Source organism: Columba livia, chromosome 6 (assembly GCF_036013475.1).
Source record: "Columba livia isolate bColLiv1 breed racing homer chromosome 6, bColLiv1.pat.W.v2, whole genome shotgun sequence".
NCBI lineage: Eukaryota > Metazoa > Chordata > Aves > Columbiformes > Columbidae > Columba > Columba livia.
Genome location: NC_088607.1, coordinates 16011625 through 16031224, shown reverse-complemented (window position 1 = coordinate 16031224; position 19600 = coordinate 16011625). Strand labels below are relative to the sequence as shown.

The window sequence follows — 19600 nt, the reverse complement described above, 5'->3', positions numbered from 1 at the left end:
CAGAAACATTTGAATCACCATAGCATATTTGTTCATATCCATCACATTCTTGTCCTTAACTGACATTCAGGCCCACACCTATTATTTGTAATACATAACTGACCATTTGAAGACACTAATGTCACTCTTCTTATGCTTATTTTTTTTCATCAGAACCTCTGTCTCCAGATCAACACTTCAATGCAGAGCAGGGACACACAGAGGGAAGCTACTTTTTCCAGCTTGGATTCAGAAAGCCAGCAATAGACTTCAAAGTTGATCAAGAAGGACCCAAAACCTTACTGAAATGGGATGTGATCCCACCTTCTGCAGAAGATGAGAACAACTGATCAGCAAACACATGAACTTGATAAGAACTCCCCAAAAGGCAAAATAGTGCACAAGTTTATTCTTAAGTGTGTTACACATATTCTAATGTACAATGACTAAGCACTCCTGTGGCTGGCAGGCTTACTTTTAGACTTACTTTGCTGTAGGTAGTAGGCCAGATTTATACTGGCTAGTGTCAGCTACAGCTAGAAGACCATCTAGAAGTGTTAGATAAGTTTTGATTAAAACCATTCCAGGAAAAAAAAAAAAAAAAAAAAAAGGAGAAAAAAATGGGGAAAAAACCACAATATTTTTTTTTTAAAGTACTTTCCTACCATCTTCTATGAAATACAATAAATACAATTATTTAAAAAACTGATAAATATATCAGCTCTCTTTCACAGCTAATGAAACTTCATGAGAAAAGACTCTTTTAACAACTTTAAATTAGTGTATTTATTTAAAGATTATTCATTTAGAACATGCAGCCCTAAAGGTAAAGGGCCTGCTTCAAAGGTGCACTGCAGGGCTGGTTGAGAGGCAACAGCGATGTTTGAAACTCAAGTCTGAGACCCCATCCATAGCTTAAACAAACTAGCAAAAACCTAATCCCCTGAATTTTGACCTGCAGTAGTGCAAAACTTGAATTCTCTGATGACGTAATGCTGCTTTCTATAATTTATTTCTTTCAATAGAAGGATGTTTAACCTGCATGTGTTAGTTCAAATACTCCATGTATCTTGTATCTGATATAACATGTTAGAATTACAATTCACTGTAGTAAATCAATTAATATGAATGTAATAGGAATTAATCTGTCCTAAGAATCCATTAAATGTCAAAGTCAGAAAACTGTCAGAGGTCTTAAGTAACAGCTGTGATTAAACAGTTTCTCATTTTGCTGTTCCAGGTTTTGTCCCTTTTATCTACCCAGCCTTTTACGTTATATCCTGGTCATCAGCTGAAGTAATATGGAATCATAACACTGCAAGAAACAAAGCATTTCGAAAATAGAACTAGTTCCTTACTTTTTCAAATGCCTTAATCATTTCAAAATACACTATCCATAATACCAGCAAACAAGAACAAGTTAGCTGATTTTTTAAAAACACTTCTGAATGCTTCTCAGTGCCGCTATTTCATTTTATAGGCAATACAGATTTCAGTGAACATACCAGATTTGATCCTAGTAAATATCCAAAATCATTTCAACCGGGGCACTTTCACGAGTTCAGTCATGTCATACTGTAAGCCAGAGATGCACTGAGGAATTTTGTGTACAGAAATAATGTAGAATTGCTCTGGATTTTTGAACTAATAAATAAAACTACTTCAAGTAATTTTCAAGTACATGTGACAGGATTGTGTGTTGGCCAGAGCTTTGAAGATCTGCCTAGTCCATTTGTTCCCCAAAGAGAACTCAAATATCTTTTAACTACAGAAAAGAGAAGAGAAATTTAAAAGGGTTTTAATCCAGACCTCGCCCTGGTCATTGCTTCCATACAGTTAGTCGCGGAATTTGGTGAGTTTTTGTTTTGTTTTCTTTTTGTTTGAGAATTCGGTTTTGGAAATTCATTGTGTTTAGCCTGTATCAAAATCTGCACCACCCCTTCTGGTCCTTCAGCACCCACCACGGTGTGTTCCCATGCTGCTATCGTGTTGAGTTCAGGACACGACTGCGCTTTGAAGGGAATCCTGCTCATCCCCACTTCTGTGCTTCGGTTTGAAGCACAAAACAGCCCCTGAGAGCACTGATGGGATTTATTGGAGGGTGAAATCAAGTTCAAGCTCTGCTCCAGGAATGCACCTAATGCCTTTCAGAAGGAGAGGAACATTCAGTCTGTGAGATCAGACTAGAGCTAGTCTGAAATTAAATACACACACTCCTGCATGTCCTCAAAGTCCATATAATGGAGTTCTACAGCAGCATTTAACATTCCAAAGTAAAAACTGAAACCTCTCTAGGATGGATGCCCAATCCTCAGCACCAGCTCTTTCTCCCCACGGATCCACAGCACTGACTATGCCGGACCCCTGCACAAACACCCCAGTCTGCGCGGTGCCTGCTCATCACCACCTCTTCTGCCCAGCTGCTGAGTGCCTGGAAATCCCAGGCAAATAACCTCAGATGATATTTCCAGGCAGATTAAGGCACCATACCGTCTTGCCCTCAAGCATCATCACAGCAGAAAAGGAAATACTCCCTTCTGGTCACCACTGCCCCCATCCCATAGGATATCAGATGAAAGAACAGGCAAAAGCACAGCAGATGATCAGTTAATTTACTTATACATTACTGAGCTTCCATGCTTGGAAGGAACTTCTTGGAAACACTAAAAACCCAAGACAACTGGCCTCCCCCAAACCTCTCCCTCTCACACCTCTGCCATTCCTTTGGTCAGGGTTGGTAAAGCAATGTAACAACATTTCTGTTTGTTACCAGGAGCTGTTGCCATTTTATCATGTTATCCATGACTTTTTATGCACAAAAGAAATAAATTGCTTGGCCATTTCCATTACAACATGTGCAAGAAATCCAGAATAAACATTTTTCTTTGTATTACTATAATGAAAGAAAATGGTAATAAAACGATAGGTAGATGTGAAAATGCAATAGGCCTCAAAGAAGAGCAGATTAATCATTAAGCCTTCCCTATGCAACTAAAGAAGTATCCATTATTTACTTGAAGGATGCTATTTCACTACATTGACAATATTCATCTGAATCTGTATGATGTTTAGCAGTTTGCTGCTTTCCTACAAGCTATGCATGATCACTGATCCTTTTAATTTTTCTTTTTTTTTCCTATAATCTCAAAAATAAAATCCTGCAACATAAATTCATACTTTTCAAATGAAAGATTTTTAGAGACATAGTATTTGCCTAGCGGACCATCAGTCTGGCTCAGTGAGGTGTTTTATCTTGTGGTTTTTATTTCGGTTTGGTTTGGTTTTTTTTTTTTGTCTGTCGTTTTTTTTTACTGTTCCCAAATATTGAGGGTAACTTATGAACAACTGCAACATACATGTTACCAGCACAAAAATGAGAGTGAGCTATCAAAATAGAACGTGGACTTTGACTCCATAAATCATTTGAATCATATATATAACAAAATTTTCATTTATTTTCAACTACATACTCAGAACAACAAATATTACAGATAAAAACAGTGTAAATTTCGCTTTAGACCAGACTACAGATTCTGGTAAATGCTAACATTAAGTCAACTTGTACATTGTCTAGGTGTCTAGAGCAAGAGACCAGCAGCTTCCTCTAACGCCTGCAGCATACACGTCACAAAAACATTTCAAGATCCTGCTAATGAATTCTGGCAAAGGACTTTGCTCTTGAATACTTTTATAATACTTTACACATTGTTTAAGAAAACCAATCATGCAGTTTGAAGTTACTGAGAAGAAAAAAGCTTGCCGATTTTAAGTGGTGAGGGATTTTTTTTTTTGCTTTTAAGCATACCCTCTCCCCCCAGCAGCTATGCATTGTATTCTAATTTAATTCCAAATGATTAGTGGTAATGTTTTCTGAAGAAGAAAGCTGAAAGCTAGCTGCATTGTGAAATCCCCTCCAAATATCTTCACAAATTGAAGCAACAGTAACTTATCTAGAAAGCATTCATGATTAAAGAACTGTCAGCATGAAAATTTCTCCTTTCCCCTAATACCGTGGATTAGTCCTTTGGGGTTAGAATTTTGGTATAATATAATGTATACCTTTATACCTTTTACACAAGAGATTATCCATAAATAATACAAAAATAATCCCAGATTACATAAGAATTTACCAGTGAATCCTCAGGGTGATTAATGCGTTCTTTCAAACAGTTGTCATTTCAGTAGGTAAAACATACTCATTCCACACACACAAGCTGTAGTTGTAGGTTCTCCAAGTAGCTGTAAACCTGATTGAAACCAATGTGAAAACAGCAGACATCTAACTTGTTTAGCCTGTCTTTATAAAGATTAACATAGTACTTCAATGTTGTATAAATTATTAAAAAAAATACTGAGAAAGAAAAAGAGGAAATCTTTTTAATATGGCTAAAAGTTTGCACTTCCTAGTATGGGAAAGAAACAGTGCCAAATTACAGAAAGCACTGTTTTTTTTAAGATTTAAAATACAGGGTACAGGGGAAAACTTTAAAAACAGTAGCTATCGAAACATTAAACTTAATGAGTAACTTAAAGATCAAAGGATGGTAACATTAAAATCAAAAAGTTCTTCATGACTTTCATCTCTGCAATAAAGCTGCTACACACTGACTTCGATCTATATGGCTTTTTAGTAGCATCCCTTTTACCAACACCCACCACCCAATAAAAATCCTACTGGCAGGAACAGACAGGGAAAACAGAAATACAGGTAATTAAAGAAGTGTGCAGACATAGTCTGATTAGTTTTAAACTGCAACTTCTTATGCTAATAACTTCTTTGTTGTCAGTATTTTGTAGGTAAAGTGGTGAGGATTAAATCTGAAGGAGAAATGAATTATTTGGGTAACACTAAATATTAAACAAACACTACTAAACTCACTGGATTCAACATCTCAAGAGTTAAATTATAGTCAGAGTATTTGGCAGAATTCAAAGCAGAAGAACTTTCACAGATGAAGTACACCTGGTGAACACGTTTGCCAGTGTCAAGCCAAAAGATACTTGGAAACTCTCCAGTGTTGAGTATTTCCAAAAAAAAGTGTGTACTACTGTACAGTCAACAAAATTATTTTGATATTACCATGATTCTGCTTCTGTTTTAAAAAAAATAGTCACATTTTTACAAATATTATACTACATTGTCAGCTTCTCCCATACGGAAAGAAACATTGCACAGATTCGTTTGATATTTCTATGGCAATACCCAAAAATACTTAAATCATGGTTTTGGTAGTATTCATAGAAGTATGTGTGAATACATACTAGAATTAGCTTTTCACCAGCTCATTTATTTTAATGCTCAGAAGAGACCAATATGATCATGTCACATAACGCAAAGAACCTCTCAGTAAAAAACACATCAAGCCACTAACTTCTCAATCTAAGAACAAGGTATCCATCACAGTCCCGATGTCTTCCAAAGGTTAATTACTCTCATTTCGATTTCCACTCGCATTCTTATTCTGAATGCATTTGGTTTGAGCTCTCAATGACTGTATCTCATTACTTTCCATTGATATCAGACATCTTTTTTCTGTGTACTCAACTATGGGACATGATCAAATAACCTCTTAGCCTCAAACAAATAAAAGAGATTTATGAGAATATATTTAAGCATACAACACATATTTTCTAGTTCTTAAATCATCCTTGAAATTTTTAAATATATTTATAACATCTTTTTCTAGTCATCTTTTTCTCAGTAGCAGCAAACAAAAGTAATACTTACTCCTAAATACTGTTTTTTATTCCCTGCTTTTGGATCCAAGATGATATTATCAGTGCACTTTTAGTAATATCACACCAGGAACAGATGTTTAACTGATTACGCACCATTATAATTAATTGCTTTTCAGTGACACAATTTTGGAACTGGCTTCTGGAACATGCAAGTGCAGACTACTTTCTTTGTTCTGGATGTACGAGAATGTTCTTGGCCATGTTAAAATGAATATTGATCTATTGAGTCCAGCTCGCCAAGTTATCGTGGTTACTCTACAGAGCTGCCCCAGGCTGCAATCATTCCTCATGACTCTGTCTTCTAAGAACTTTATATTTTCCATCTGGATCATGAATAAATATACTGAACAGCAACAAGTCATCAGAAGCAGGTCAGACAGGAGTCTATTTAGCTCACTGTCCTGTCTTTGACAGTGTTCAAAAGAAGATACATGAACACAAAAACTACAGAAAGTAGTTCTGCAGCTAGCCTACTTTTTATTCCTCATGAAACCCCAATCCAATAATTTGTTGCCTCCTTAGTCCTATACTATGGAAAACACTGTATAATCTTTCCTATTCTCTTTTCATGTACCGTAGAGGTTTCCAGGATAAAATTCCCTCAGCTATTCATCATTCCTCACACACAAGCTTGTCCATAACTCTGCACATTTCTGTACCTTTTCTTGTCCTGTTATGCCCTTTTGACATGGAAGAACCAGAAGAGTAAACAGTCTCCAAGATGCAGATGCACCACTGTGGGCTTACGCAGCGGGAACAAGATGTTTCATACTGTTACTCGTGTTGACTACTGCCAAGCCCTCATTTTCACAGGGTGTATCATAACTGCAGTGTTGCTCCTGCAGAGAATAAGTGTCTAGTTCAAAGTCAATCAATGCCTAAGTAAAGTTAAAATGTTCCACACACCCTTTTTCACTTAGCATTTGTCACTACTGAATTTTATCTTGATTTTATAGGAATCTTCTTCTCAATCACAGAAACTCAGGGAAAACCACAGAAATGTAGAGGAAGAAAAGGCTAAGACAGCTAATAGAGTACTCATAAATTCAAGATATCAACTCGTATTCTCACCCATGCCCCTCATTCATTATTCTCTGAAGCACTGGCAAACTAATGCTAATAAAACATTATTTGTTCAGTGATCAATGTCCTTTTCTGCAGAATAACTTCTATTACAATACAGCAATTTCCCTATAACCACAGCCTCATTCAGGGCTGGGGAACCCATCAGCATCCCACGGCATCCCCTGCGGCTGCAGGACCACCTTCGATTCTGACTCGCTGTCGGCAATGGACACATTTCTCCAGACATGTAGAAATTGCTTGTTAGAGCAGATCTGTCTCTGATGACTTGGCAGGGTCTCGTCTGTGAGGTCTGTAAATCTTCAGACCATTCACATAGATCAATACAGGGAAGAAGTGATCTGAATTTGAGGCATTTTGTCCTGCTGTAAGAAATGCCAAACCAGTTGGTGAGGTGTCAGTACTTTATTATTCTATCTCTAATCATCTCCTCTTTCAGGGTCAATCTGGCAGACATGAGGCTCCCTGAATGGTCAGCACTGGCAAAGGCTTTCCTACTCAAGGTTCAAGGAGAGGACTTGGCTGCTGGTCAGTTCCTGGAAGGTGGCTCACATAATCTACAGGTTTGGGAAAAACAAACAAACAAACAAAAACACAACAATAACCAACAACAACAAAGCACAAAACAAACAAACAAAAAAAAAAAAAGGCAAACAAGAAAAAAAAAACACTACACCACAGGCCCCCAATAAACACCTTAAAAAGAAACAGCAGTATGGCAAGAAATCAGGAAAACGGTAAATAAAAGGAAAGAGCATAGCAGGCTGCACAGAGACAGGGATGAAACACAGGGGTTTTGTGGACAGCCTATACAAAAAACAGATATTCAGAGAGCATCAGCCTCATGCATGTCCTGCAGAGATGATGTGTAGAGACTACCTCGAGAAGGGATCATTACAAAAAGAATTCTAGATCAGCTAAAAAGAGTAATCCACTTTAAAATAACATTGTCAATATTTTTACCTTTATTTCCCTCCAGTCAACAAATTCAAGCTCAAAATACAAATTTTTCCACTTCTAGGGGGTTTTTTTACCCATTTCCTTCTAGTCTTATATGAATAGAGTGGTGACTCTGTAACAAAATCTACTGAACTATCATTGCATGTGATAAGGCTTAGAGCGGTGAACTACAGAATACACAGAAAGACGAAACTGAAGCTTAACTCAAGCAAAGTTGCTATCAGCAGAGACATGCTGCAGTCTTTCTGAACAAATACATTGCCAGCATCGACATCGATCAAAATTATTTTGAACAGATAAAAAAAAAATAAAATGACCAATCGACCAGTACTCTTTATCTTTTAAAGTCATTTACCTCCTCCAAAACCCTTTTTCACAGGCATGCCGTTATTGCAATTTAATAGGTTTTTCTCTCAGTCAGACCTTCTCCCTCTCTCCTTTCCACAGTGCCAACAACTAAAAGCAAGCACAAAATATTGGCCTCAACACACAAAGAAAATTGAAGATGGACTTATTCTTCAGGAACACAGAGGGAAGCAGGAAAATCTATCAATCTGCCACGAGAAAACTAGGCCAACCAAGGAGAAAACTGACTTCAGGCTTTTATTCACTTTTCATTAATCCAAAATGTTAAAAGCAGGAGTAGGGCTTCCTTTTTTTTCTCTTAGAAGACCAATGCATTTCCCCATGGACTGAATTAACAGTAATGATTTTGGTTATAAAAATGTTTTCTCACTGCTCTCCTTTCATAAAGCTAAACACAATGTTGATAATATACAAGGAAGCATACTATTAATAGTATAAATTAATTTTACTTCTTGAAATTTCATCACCCCCTTGCCTTTCAGCTTGCTGACAGTGACTAACAATAATAAGAGAAAAGCAGAGAGGTGGGTTCTCCCACTGAAGCCAGAACCTGGTCCATTTTCCTGAGTTTGATAACCACATCAGCTCTGGCCGAAACAAATCAGAAAGAGTTTTGAATTCTTGAAGCTAAGAAATAAACAAAAGGAAGACATTCCTTGCCAGCATGCAGTTGAGCTGTGATACTTCTTGCCACTTCTTGTGAGGGTGCTGTACCGGGCTGTGGAAAAACAATCCAGTTTAGCAAATTAAATACATAGGAACTACAACCCTGAGTTGGGATGGACACTAGAAGATCCTTCTGGGAAATCTCACACTGCTACTTTACCCTATGCACCTGCTTTTAAACACTTCTAAACTAGAGACATGGTACTGGTTCAACATTAGTTACTGAAAATTCAGACAAAACAGCAACACAGCAAGTAAAAGCAGATGGGAAACCCAGCTGCCCCAGTTCTTCAGCCTAAAGCTTCTTCTGGAGCTTTATTAGCTATTCCAATTTCAAGAAGGAAACACCAGCCAACTGAAAAGGCTTACAGACTAACCAATAATATGGAACCACTGGCTCAACATATAATTCAATATCACCATCTTGACAGCTACTTTCAGAGAAAAAAAACACACACACACTTCAGTGCTATTTAATAAATGATTACTTGTGGGATTTTATTTGTTTAAAACAATCACTCTGCCTCAGCTAAAGCAGCACTCTTGAAAGCTAGCATTAAAAAATTATTTGTTCTAATCTATTCCAAACTAGGTCTTGGCATCTAATCCCTCTTCATTACCAAAAACCTTGGTAACCAAGTATCCCATTTGTAAAGTAGCCATAATAATGATACCAACAGTTGACATGATTTCTTCAAAAGTACCTACAGAAAATACAAACGTACCATTTGATTACAGGGAGATTCAAGCAAACAGCTCCCTCGGTCTTATTAACAATACATGAAAAAGTATGAAGGATATTTTCAGTTAAAGTCATTTTGTCCAATTAGCAATACTACTCTATTATTTATGCTAAAATGATGTTGTCCTAGTCAGCAATTTACTGTTTAACTGTGTAAAATTGTTATGAAGACCATTTTATGGACCAATTCACTAATGGACTAGTTATTAAATATAGACACAAATTAATTAATAAGAATTGTTTCTGAAAGCGTAGTTTATTAGAAGCAGGTTTATATGGATAATCAATAAACAAGAAGTACTTTCAAGTGATAACTTCATTTGCTCTAAATGCAGAATATTAGAATTTATTACATTTATTTAGCTCTTATAGTTATTTTTTTTGCTTCATCAATCTATATTGTTGACTCTCTACATTGTTATTTACATGTAATTATGTAGAAAGTGGAGAGAATTATGAATAGTACAACAATAAATGACCATTAATGTGGGTTTTTTCCACATTTTAAGCATTAGGAATTTCATTATTCATCTTTTTATTATAGAATAGTAAAAGGAAAGACAAAGAAAATCTTTAGAAAAATTGCTTTCCCTTTTTCTGCAAATCTCATTGTTTCTTTTTCTGTTTAAACTAAAGATATTAGCACTAGAATATCAGCTATAGCTCCGTGAGGACCAGCAAGTATATAAATAAGTCAGGTAAGTCTTTATTTAGCATGAACAGCAGTTTGCAAACATTTAACACACACATTAAATCATACAAATAGATAAATATGAAACATCTATGATTTACATCATGTCATTTTCTGATGTTCACATCTCAAATGTTGTGCTTCTCTGCTCTTCCTGAGGTATACTCAGAGTCCACAAAGAACAGGTCCTCAAACCCTGTCAGCACCATTACTAAAAGGAAAGTATGGCCATCAAAAAAAGACCCCACAATCTTAAAATGGCTTCCTGCTCACACTGGATGGACATATATTCTTACTCAAAGTCTCCCAACAGTAAAGGAAGAAAAGTAAGAAACTTCCCTCCACAAGACTCCTATATGGTATAACCAAGGAAAAGAGCACATTAATTTTCCTAGAGTCTCTTGTTACCAAGCATGGAGGAAAAACTCCCCATAAAAAACCTAACTACAGATACTATTCTCACATGCATTGGTATTTTAACAGCAACCTGAATATCTGGTGTTGTAATTCCCACAGCTTGGCTCTGTTTTCTGAGTACCATGCAATTCAAATTCCTTTAAACAATCATGATATCATACTTCGAAGAGCTACCTGAATCATAACATAACAAAATTTTACTATTCTCCCTCTACAGACAAATAACTTGCTATAGATGAGATAACATACGACTCCGCCACTGACTCTAGTAATGAATAAGGCTAATGTTGAAAATGTTGGTACAATTCACAAAATATTTGCCCAGCACAAAAACCCTATAATGTTGACATTTCATTACTGAGGGAATAACATATGGTTTTCTTCCAATTGAAAGCATGCTTTGTTTTGTGCATCTTGACTGTGTTTCCTTTCCTGTGTATCCTATATGTAGTATGGATAGAAAATTGTGGCTTTTGCAAAACTAGTATGAATTTATCAACTGCTACAGCTATAGCTGAGAACAGTTCATTAACATGATATAATTTAAGATAGAGCTGTATGATAAAATGTGAATAATACTAGCTATATCACAAGAGAGAGGAATGCAATTCCTTAAGCTTAGATTTGCCCACATATCGAAAAGTTTCATTTTCTGGCTCAAGAACTGCTATGAGAATAAGAGCACACATTGAGATTTCATCTTTACCACTATAATTATGTGTGTTATACACATTTCAGTTTTGGAAGGACAGTTGCAATATTGTTTGAATGTTGTCACAAAGGTGTAGAGAAAACTGGAAATTAAGTTTTCCTCTTCCCTTCTAAACAATACACAATGCTGGGGGTGGAAAACAAATCTGATTATTGTGACTGTTCCCTCTGATCAACAGCAACATGTTTGGTGGGTCGATATAAAACTACTGCTTGACACAACCACATTCAGACTTCTCTACTCCACCGGCTGCAGTTTTAATGATAAACTCTGTAAGGAGGCAGAGCTACAAATTCAAACATTTTTCTTGTTTGTAAGGTGTGTAATAGGATCAACTCCATTTGTCTGGCCCCAATTCCAGGCACCACTGAACTCCAGGACTTATCTGTATCTCTCTGAGCACCCATTTCCTCACTCATTTCAGTTCCACTCAGTAAGTTCAGAAGAGAAGGATAAAACGAGTCAAGGATCAAAGGTGATGAGGGAAGATGTAATGGAGGGTCTTAGAAAAGGAGAAAAAACTGGAAAATGAAGCAAGACTAAAGAAGTGGTGGAGACTGTGAGCTGAAAGCAAAAGCTGCAGCACACAGCAGTGGAAATGCAGAGAATTGGAGCGTGCCAGAGGACCAAGAGCAGAGCTGATGAGGAGGGAGATAGGTTTTCTCCTTTTTTAGAAATGCATTTGCAGTAAAGTGTGCAATACATGTAAGCAGTGACCAAAAACAAGATGCAGAAGAGAAAATAGGGAGAAGTATCAATGCAACAACAATAATAACAATAATATTAACAACAACAATAATAAAAAGGAAACGGCACAATTAAAAGGTTCTGGGAATAAAGGCAGATGGGTCCAAGTACAGGGAATGAACTATGGAAGACAAAAAGCATTAAGAATTTTTCTCAGCCTGCAAAGCTCCCCTGATATGACACATGTTAATATGTAAAAATTCCGTCACTTAGGAGCGCTGGTGAATTTGTTTCCTCAAGATTGACAATAACTTGTTTTTCTTATCCCTCTCTCTCAAATGCGGGTAGGCTTCCTGATGCACCAGGTTGTTAGCACATTCCATTAGAGGACCTTTTCAGTATACTTCCTCTGAAATTTCTGTAAAACCTACTGTATTAATAAAGTTGCTCAAAGACAGGTTATGCTCTTCTTCCACCCCTCTGCTCTCCAAGATGCACATTAATTTGCAATACAGATAGCGAAATAACTGTTGCCAGGGAACTACTACTATATAGTAATGTTAAGTGTTCAATTATTTCATTAAATCTATGCTTCTCTTCAAATTTTCCACGCCTGATTTGGTTACTGCTAGTTTTAACCTTATTTTCCATTCTATTATATAGTTTGTCCATTTTTGAAGTTACAGTACACATAAAATCTTTACCCTCCCAGTTTATATTTCTGTTAATAAAACACGCACTCTCTGGAACAGTCCATCCCATAACATAAAGAGAAGGGTTTTATGGGGAGACATTGTCTTGATTGCTGTTAGAAGGAAGAAATCACAGTAATTCCTCAATAAACAAGGAGAATCATAAATGCCCATAATTTGTAATTTGGAGGCCTTGAGTTATCAGGTTACTTGAAAACCATAATGATACCTTAATAACTTACAAAATCCACTGAACTTCATTTTGTGTTATAGAAAGCCTACAGTATATATACTTCATGAGTTTTGATTAATAACCATTTCAGAAGACAGCCACTCATCAAAGGAATGCTTAAAATACAAGTTTAAAACAATTTGCTTACTTATGCATAGTTATCAGTAAATCTAAATTCTACGCAATCTAGAATAAATCTCAGGTTTTTGCAAAGATTTATGGGTCTATGAGCATAATACCCATGAATCACTGTGTGTTTACTTTATTGGCAGAATGATTTATATATCTGACATACTGCTGTTTAGGTAAGATTATATCCAACTAAGTACAGAAAAGAAACTGTCAACAAGTCTATAAGACTATAACAGAAACTGCAAAGCAGGATTTTCATATGACTAACCATACCTTCGGAGTATTCCTAAATCAGTCCCAGGCACGAAGCCACAGTTGGAACTGATTTTAAGAGAAGGGTGAAGAACGGCACATTGACACAAAAATAAGAACCAAAGCTGAACTGTGTGTTTCCTGTATTATGTAATTGCCAAAGGAAATTGAAAAAAAAAAAAGTTAATATTATAAATAATACAGAGGTTTTAGCCAAATCATATTTGAAAAGTCTAAAACTAGCCAGCGAACTTGTGATTGATCGAAGTTAATCATAGTTGCATAGAGAACCACATACCCAACCTTTTCATGATTTGTATGCGTGGCTAGTCTATCAGGAAGACAGAGGAAGCTTAGAAATCAATATGCAATTTTTCCTCAAAAAATCTCAGTCAAGAGCATAAACAGTGATTCCTGAAAACATGCACAAACATCACGAAGTAGTGAAAACCAAGCTGACATGAAGCTCTGACTCTCAGATGTGCACAAAGGAAGTCTGTAAGCTTCATATATATGAATGTATATTTCCTGCTGGGTGTTAGAGCAGAACCTCTGGCTCGGTAAGGATGCTCTACACTTTAACTTTCAGATTCTCGCTAGCTCTGTATTATAAAAATGACTAAAGACAGCAATGAGGAAAGTAGGGATGGATTATCTGGAGCATGGTTGGATTCAACAGCTGCAAAATTTGTAATGACAGAGGGTCCCAAATAGGGAGAAACTTCACACAAGAAAGCAATGTCACTCTGGCTATTTCTGCCCAGAAACCTGGGTCTGGTTAATTGGCAAAGGAATAAACGGGCTTCCAGAGTCACAAGAGCTAATATGATCCTGTCGTTGTACGGAATCAAACAAATAAGATTTGTGATCTTAAACCTCTGAAGAGACAGAAAAAGGAGAATCTATAAAATATTAAACCTTTAAAGCTTCAATTTAATAATGTTCTTCAGAAACTTTCCTTCTAGCTATTCAGATTTGTTTTAAGAAAGTCCTTCCCCCCTCACTCCCCACTCTTCACCTCACCTCACATCTTCTAATTCTGTCAGGATATGTATTTTGAGAAAACATTTCAGTATGCCTTCTAAAACAAAACAAAGCAAAAAAAGAGCTACATTTTCAAATCTTTAAAGAACAGTCCATTTTAACAGCTGACAGTACGTTGGTCCCAAGGGGCAGCAACTCATGCAGCTTCCTATAAAGGGAAACTCTATATATGTAAATCACCTTCTCCCTGGCTACTACATTACCGCAACATCAAATGAGAATATCTACATTTCAGTAATAAATATCTGTTCCTCATATCTTCAGATAGTTAAAATTAAATAGGTTTTATGAATATTTGGCCAACCTAGGAAAAAAAAAGAACCAGTGACATACACTAAATCTCTTCCAGCTTAAGGAAAACAAGCTCAGTAGCCAATGAACTGACAAATCATACATATCATAAGGTCCCAGCATCATTTAGGACTTCTCAGTAGGTATCAGATATATACTTATATGATAAAAGTCCCTTCCCACATGCATCACTGTCCTCCTGTTTGTCTTCACTAGTTTATTTTCACCTCTGGAAATAAACTAAGTGTAAAAGCACAATACTGCAAATATGCAGGAAAAAAAAAAGAAGGACTTGGTTTCTACATGAAGTTACCAAATTAATGAATTGTTCAATACTGCAAAAAACTTCTATCTGCTTCCAAAAATTTTCCTCCCATTCTCTTCTACAAACTGCTTTACTCAAAAGAAGTTACATTAAGAACTTAAAAGCACCAGGAGAATACATGGCACTGTTTCACCTCATGACGTTCATAGATTAGGAAGGATAAATAGGGAAAGAAACCTCAATATGATTTGCTAATCTGCTAACTATTAAAGCAGCCTTTGTTTTATTTTGGACATTATTTGCAAACAGAATTCTGTTTGTCTTTACAGAAACTTTTTTACTCTCCTCTTGTGCTAAAATTTCCAGAAATGCCATGCATTAGTTGCATCAAAAGAAAGTCATACTTTGGAAGAAGACAAGTGAATTCAGCTAAAGATTTTCCCTTGTCAGAAATAATATAAAGAAAAATAAAGTATTTTCAGTTATGGTATTTTATGAATGCTCTAATTGTATCTATTCCATGAAATATAATGGAAGACTAGACTAATATCTAAAGATATTACATCTCTAGTGTTTTTCTCTTCTCTTTATTTTGCTCTCCCCAAACATCTGTTCCAGACCTTCCAAGTCTTACATGTATTTTATGTCAGTTTGCTTTATGTTAGGAGTTTCTTTCACAACAGCAAGCTGGCTTTAAGCTAGCTTTTTTTTTTTTTATAAGAGTTTTGAAGAAGGCATGTATAAATATGTATACACACATAAATAATGCAGCAGGAAACCTGTTTTTTACTCTTTGTTTCTGCTACTCGGAGTGAATACAGGAAGCTAACCAAGGTGAAAATCTTTGTGAAACCCTTTATAATGAGAAGTAGCCTACATTCATTAATCAGTCACTTATTTACAAAATAGAAGTACTACGAAAGATCTCATAGCAATAAAGAAAAATATGTGAATTTTAAGATGAAGAGATAAAACTACTGGACAATATTTTTGGTTCATCCTTTCTTCAATTCTTGTTTTGTTTGCTTTGGCCAGCCTAAACTCTAAGCTCCTTGGAACATAAAGAACATTTTTGTGATCTATTTTTACAGCAAGATGCTTAAATTAAATAAACCATATTGATATATTCTAACAAAATATAGGAGTGTAAAAGACTGGATATAAAATAAATATAGTAATATAATAACTTCGAATAAATTCCAGTAGACATGACAAAAATGAATGGGACAAAAGTAATTTTGGGACAGAGAAAAGTGAGGCAATGCTGCTTTCAGAAGACTAGTTAATGTTTGTTAATTGCTTTGACGATGAAAACCCTTTTGTATGTATTATAGCTATAGATTACCACTGGAGTCACATAGACTCACTCTGAAATAAAAATATTAATAATGTGAGACAACCCCCGATTCAAAGTCAAAAGAAATGCATAGATATGAAGATTTCTATATGATGTGGAATCACTGCCTTAAATTTGTTTCATTTCTGTCATGACATCAGATTTCCACAGGTGTATCTGTGGGTAAGATCTGTAAAAATAACAACTTTTAGTATAAATGCTGGACTTCCTATTGAATTAAGAGGGAGGATAAAAAATAGTAATGCTATTATCAGAAACTGTCGGCATTTGTAACTTCAGACTATGTTCTGCCCAGTGATATCAAGTCAGGTAACAAACCGAGGGCTTATAAGAACAAAAAGATAAACTTTTTAACACCATTTGACAGGGGGCAGGGTGGGGGGGAAAGAGTACAGATAGTAAGTAACTACTAATATACTGTCCAGTTTACACGGAATAATTCAGAAAATAATCTAATCTGCTAATTTCTGACATTTCCTACTGCAGTACTTCCATATTGCGAAAAGTGGCAATATTCCATATAGCCCAAATTTCAGCTAATCACAAGTTTAATAACTAAAATTTCCATTAGCACAGAAGAGAAAGAAAATTGCAAATAATCTTTTTCTCTAGAGTTACACTTCAACAACCAAATCACACAATTAAAAAAAAATATATGTAAAGTATAGCTTCAGCGTAAGAATTCCCAAGTACTCAGCCATAAAGCCTAAACTAAGAAAACTATATTATCCTGAAGGGAGGTGACTCCTTCTTGTTGGGTCTACATTTCCATTGCCTACTGGAAGTGAAGTGGGGAGAGCAGATCTCATAAATCAGTGATTCAATAGCTGTATTTTTCATGGAAAAGAGTAACTCCCTTACTACAGTGCTGCCCCGATACACAAGCCACAGAAATACATGTTGCAAATCAATAAGGGCTAGAATTCCTTTCAACAAAATACATGCAAATACTTTGTGAAGCTACAGCTAACCACTTGAGTCTCATTTCCGAAGCAGTAAAATACTAAATAAAGACAAGGAAACAGGGTCCAGAACAAGGTGGAGTGTTTGGGGTTTTAATATAAAATAAAGATGAGGGGATAGTTGCTTTACCAGCTTATATTTTGATTTTATTCCTAGTGTGATTGTTTATTACTGGGAGCATTCAGACAGCACTGAATAGCTCTAGTATTCATATGATTTAAGAGTAACTATGCAAACTTCCCACCTCATAAGCTGGAAATAATTGGTCTGAACCTGCCAAGAATATGTGTTCCTTCAGTGACTTCACAATAGTTTGTAGTCACTGTGCATGACTGTGTTAGAAATATTTTCAGTAGTGATAATTTAGTAAACATATGCCACAAAGAGACTAAATAGTCAAACTCAGCCAAGTTCCATGGTCACTTAGGTGAAAAAAAAAATTAAACTAACAAATAATAACTTCTTAAATTTGCTGATAAGCAACATCACCTAATGTGTAAATAAAGTGTAACACATCCATAACTTCACCCTTTAATGGCTTAATAGATACAGCAGAGGTAATTCCCCTGTCATATCAGTAGAAGAGTTATAACAATTTGGCTTTGATATTCCCTTCCAAAACAAAATGCCACTAGAGAAGCAGCATCCCTATATAATGTAGAGAGACATGAGAAGATTACTTAATTTACCCAAGAAAAACAATTTGTTACATTGTTTCTTTAATGTGTTACTGCATTTGAGCATACATCTCATTATTCACCTCTATATTTCTTAATTGTTAAAGCAATCTGAAAGGTTAAGTTCCGTATGTTTCTCTCTGTGGGCCCATAAAACTGAATGGAAGGAGGCAGCATCTACTAGAATATTCTCTTTTGCCCAAATCCTCCATGCAGCTACATAAACAAATGTGACCACTAGTGTTTGAGCTTTTTATCATTATTTTCTGCAGCTGGCCAAATCTCACAAGTGTAATTTAATTAATCAAAACCAGATTATCCTGCAAAATCTTTGACACATTCAATCAAATTGTCATCTCTATGTTCCAGCTACCGAAAATTATTATGACCCTAACACAGATTTGTTGTAAATGGTCTTTTTACATTCAAGATTAACCTTACATTTACTTATTGAGGAAAAAAAAACACCACATCACAAACAGTCAAGACAGACAGTAAGAGGAAAGGGATAAGTTATGGTGATACATGTTACTGTACTTACCCATGTGAAATGCAACAAAAAGCAATTATGTGTATGTTTTATATCAACTAAGGACAGCTAATCAGCTTTTAGATCAATGGCTGCTTGTAATTAAGTTTAAAAAAACTAGCATGGTATCTTTCTAAGAAATACAAGCCTTACCTGAAATGCGCATGTTTAGGGTGGTAGTATCAAGTTTATTTCTGGTGCCTTAAATCCTACGTCTAATTGACCAAAAACTCCCACCTACCACTTCAAATGCACCACTTCCCCTCCTCGTCTTTTCTCACTTCTGTTTCCAATTCAGTTTCTTTTCATTACAGTGAATACATACTTCTGGTGATCTTATGGTTAGCTGGATTCATCTACTGGTACTTACCTTGTCAAAAGAAAAATTTCTTAGGAAAAAAAAAACTAAATAGAACCCTGTAAACCAATGCTTAAGAAGAAAAACCCTTGCAGACATGCTGTGTGTGAGAGTTTCTAGATCTTTAACTAATGGAAAAAGCTGTTGATATTATATACTTTTTGGGAAGTACAAACTGTAGCCATACAGCCAGTTAAATTCACTGCTACTTTTCTGGTTTATGTATCTCCTAGGCCAAAACTTGCATTGATGTAATGATTTTATTCTAAACCAGCCTACTACAATTTACCAGGAAATATAGTTACTATATCCTGTATATTAACAAGCAAAAGTTTCACAAATGAATAACCAGCAGACAGCTAATCAGCATCAAGTCACTCAACAGTTATAGCTAAAACTGAACTGAAGCATACACAGCACATTTGTACATTTACAAACACAAGCTCTCCAGATGTTATAAATTACTATCTTTACCAGTTGTCTCCTGAAAGCGTTGACTTAAAGAAAACTCAGTGAACAGTGGAGATGTTCATAGCAGGAATTGTCAACAGAACTAAATTCAAGAGTAAAAGATGTGTTGAAATGTGCATGATGTAAAGGCTAAATGTCACAGAGCTGTTACTGCTTGGGTCCATTACAGGGACATCACTTTCACCTATACTTGATGTTCCAGTTACAAAACATTCTACTACTTTATTTACAATACATATCATTTATTTAAGTTTAACTACATGCAACAGGCAACAAAACATCATACCCTATTTCC

The 19600-nt window shown here is 35.7% G+C and overlaps 1 protein-coding gene and 1 long non-coding RNA gene across 3 annotated transcripts in view; both read right to left on the bottom strand.

Annotated features, from left to right (window-relative positions):
- The window catches only part of LOC102095037 (adhesion G protein-coupled receptor A3), a 274552-nt gene that overhangs the window by 253845 nt on the left and 1107 nt on the right, over nt 1–19600 (bottom strand). The gene's annotated exons all lie outside the window — the stretch shown is intronic.
- On the bottom strand, nt 988–19301 carry LOC135579764 (uncharacterized). The gene is made up of 2 exons (XR_010473469.1): nt 8117–19301; nt 988–7358 (listed from the first exon to the last, which is right to left on the bottom strand). It is a non-coding gene; the product is annotated as an uncharacterized LOC135579764 (long non-coding RNA).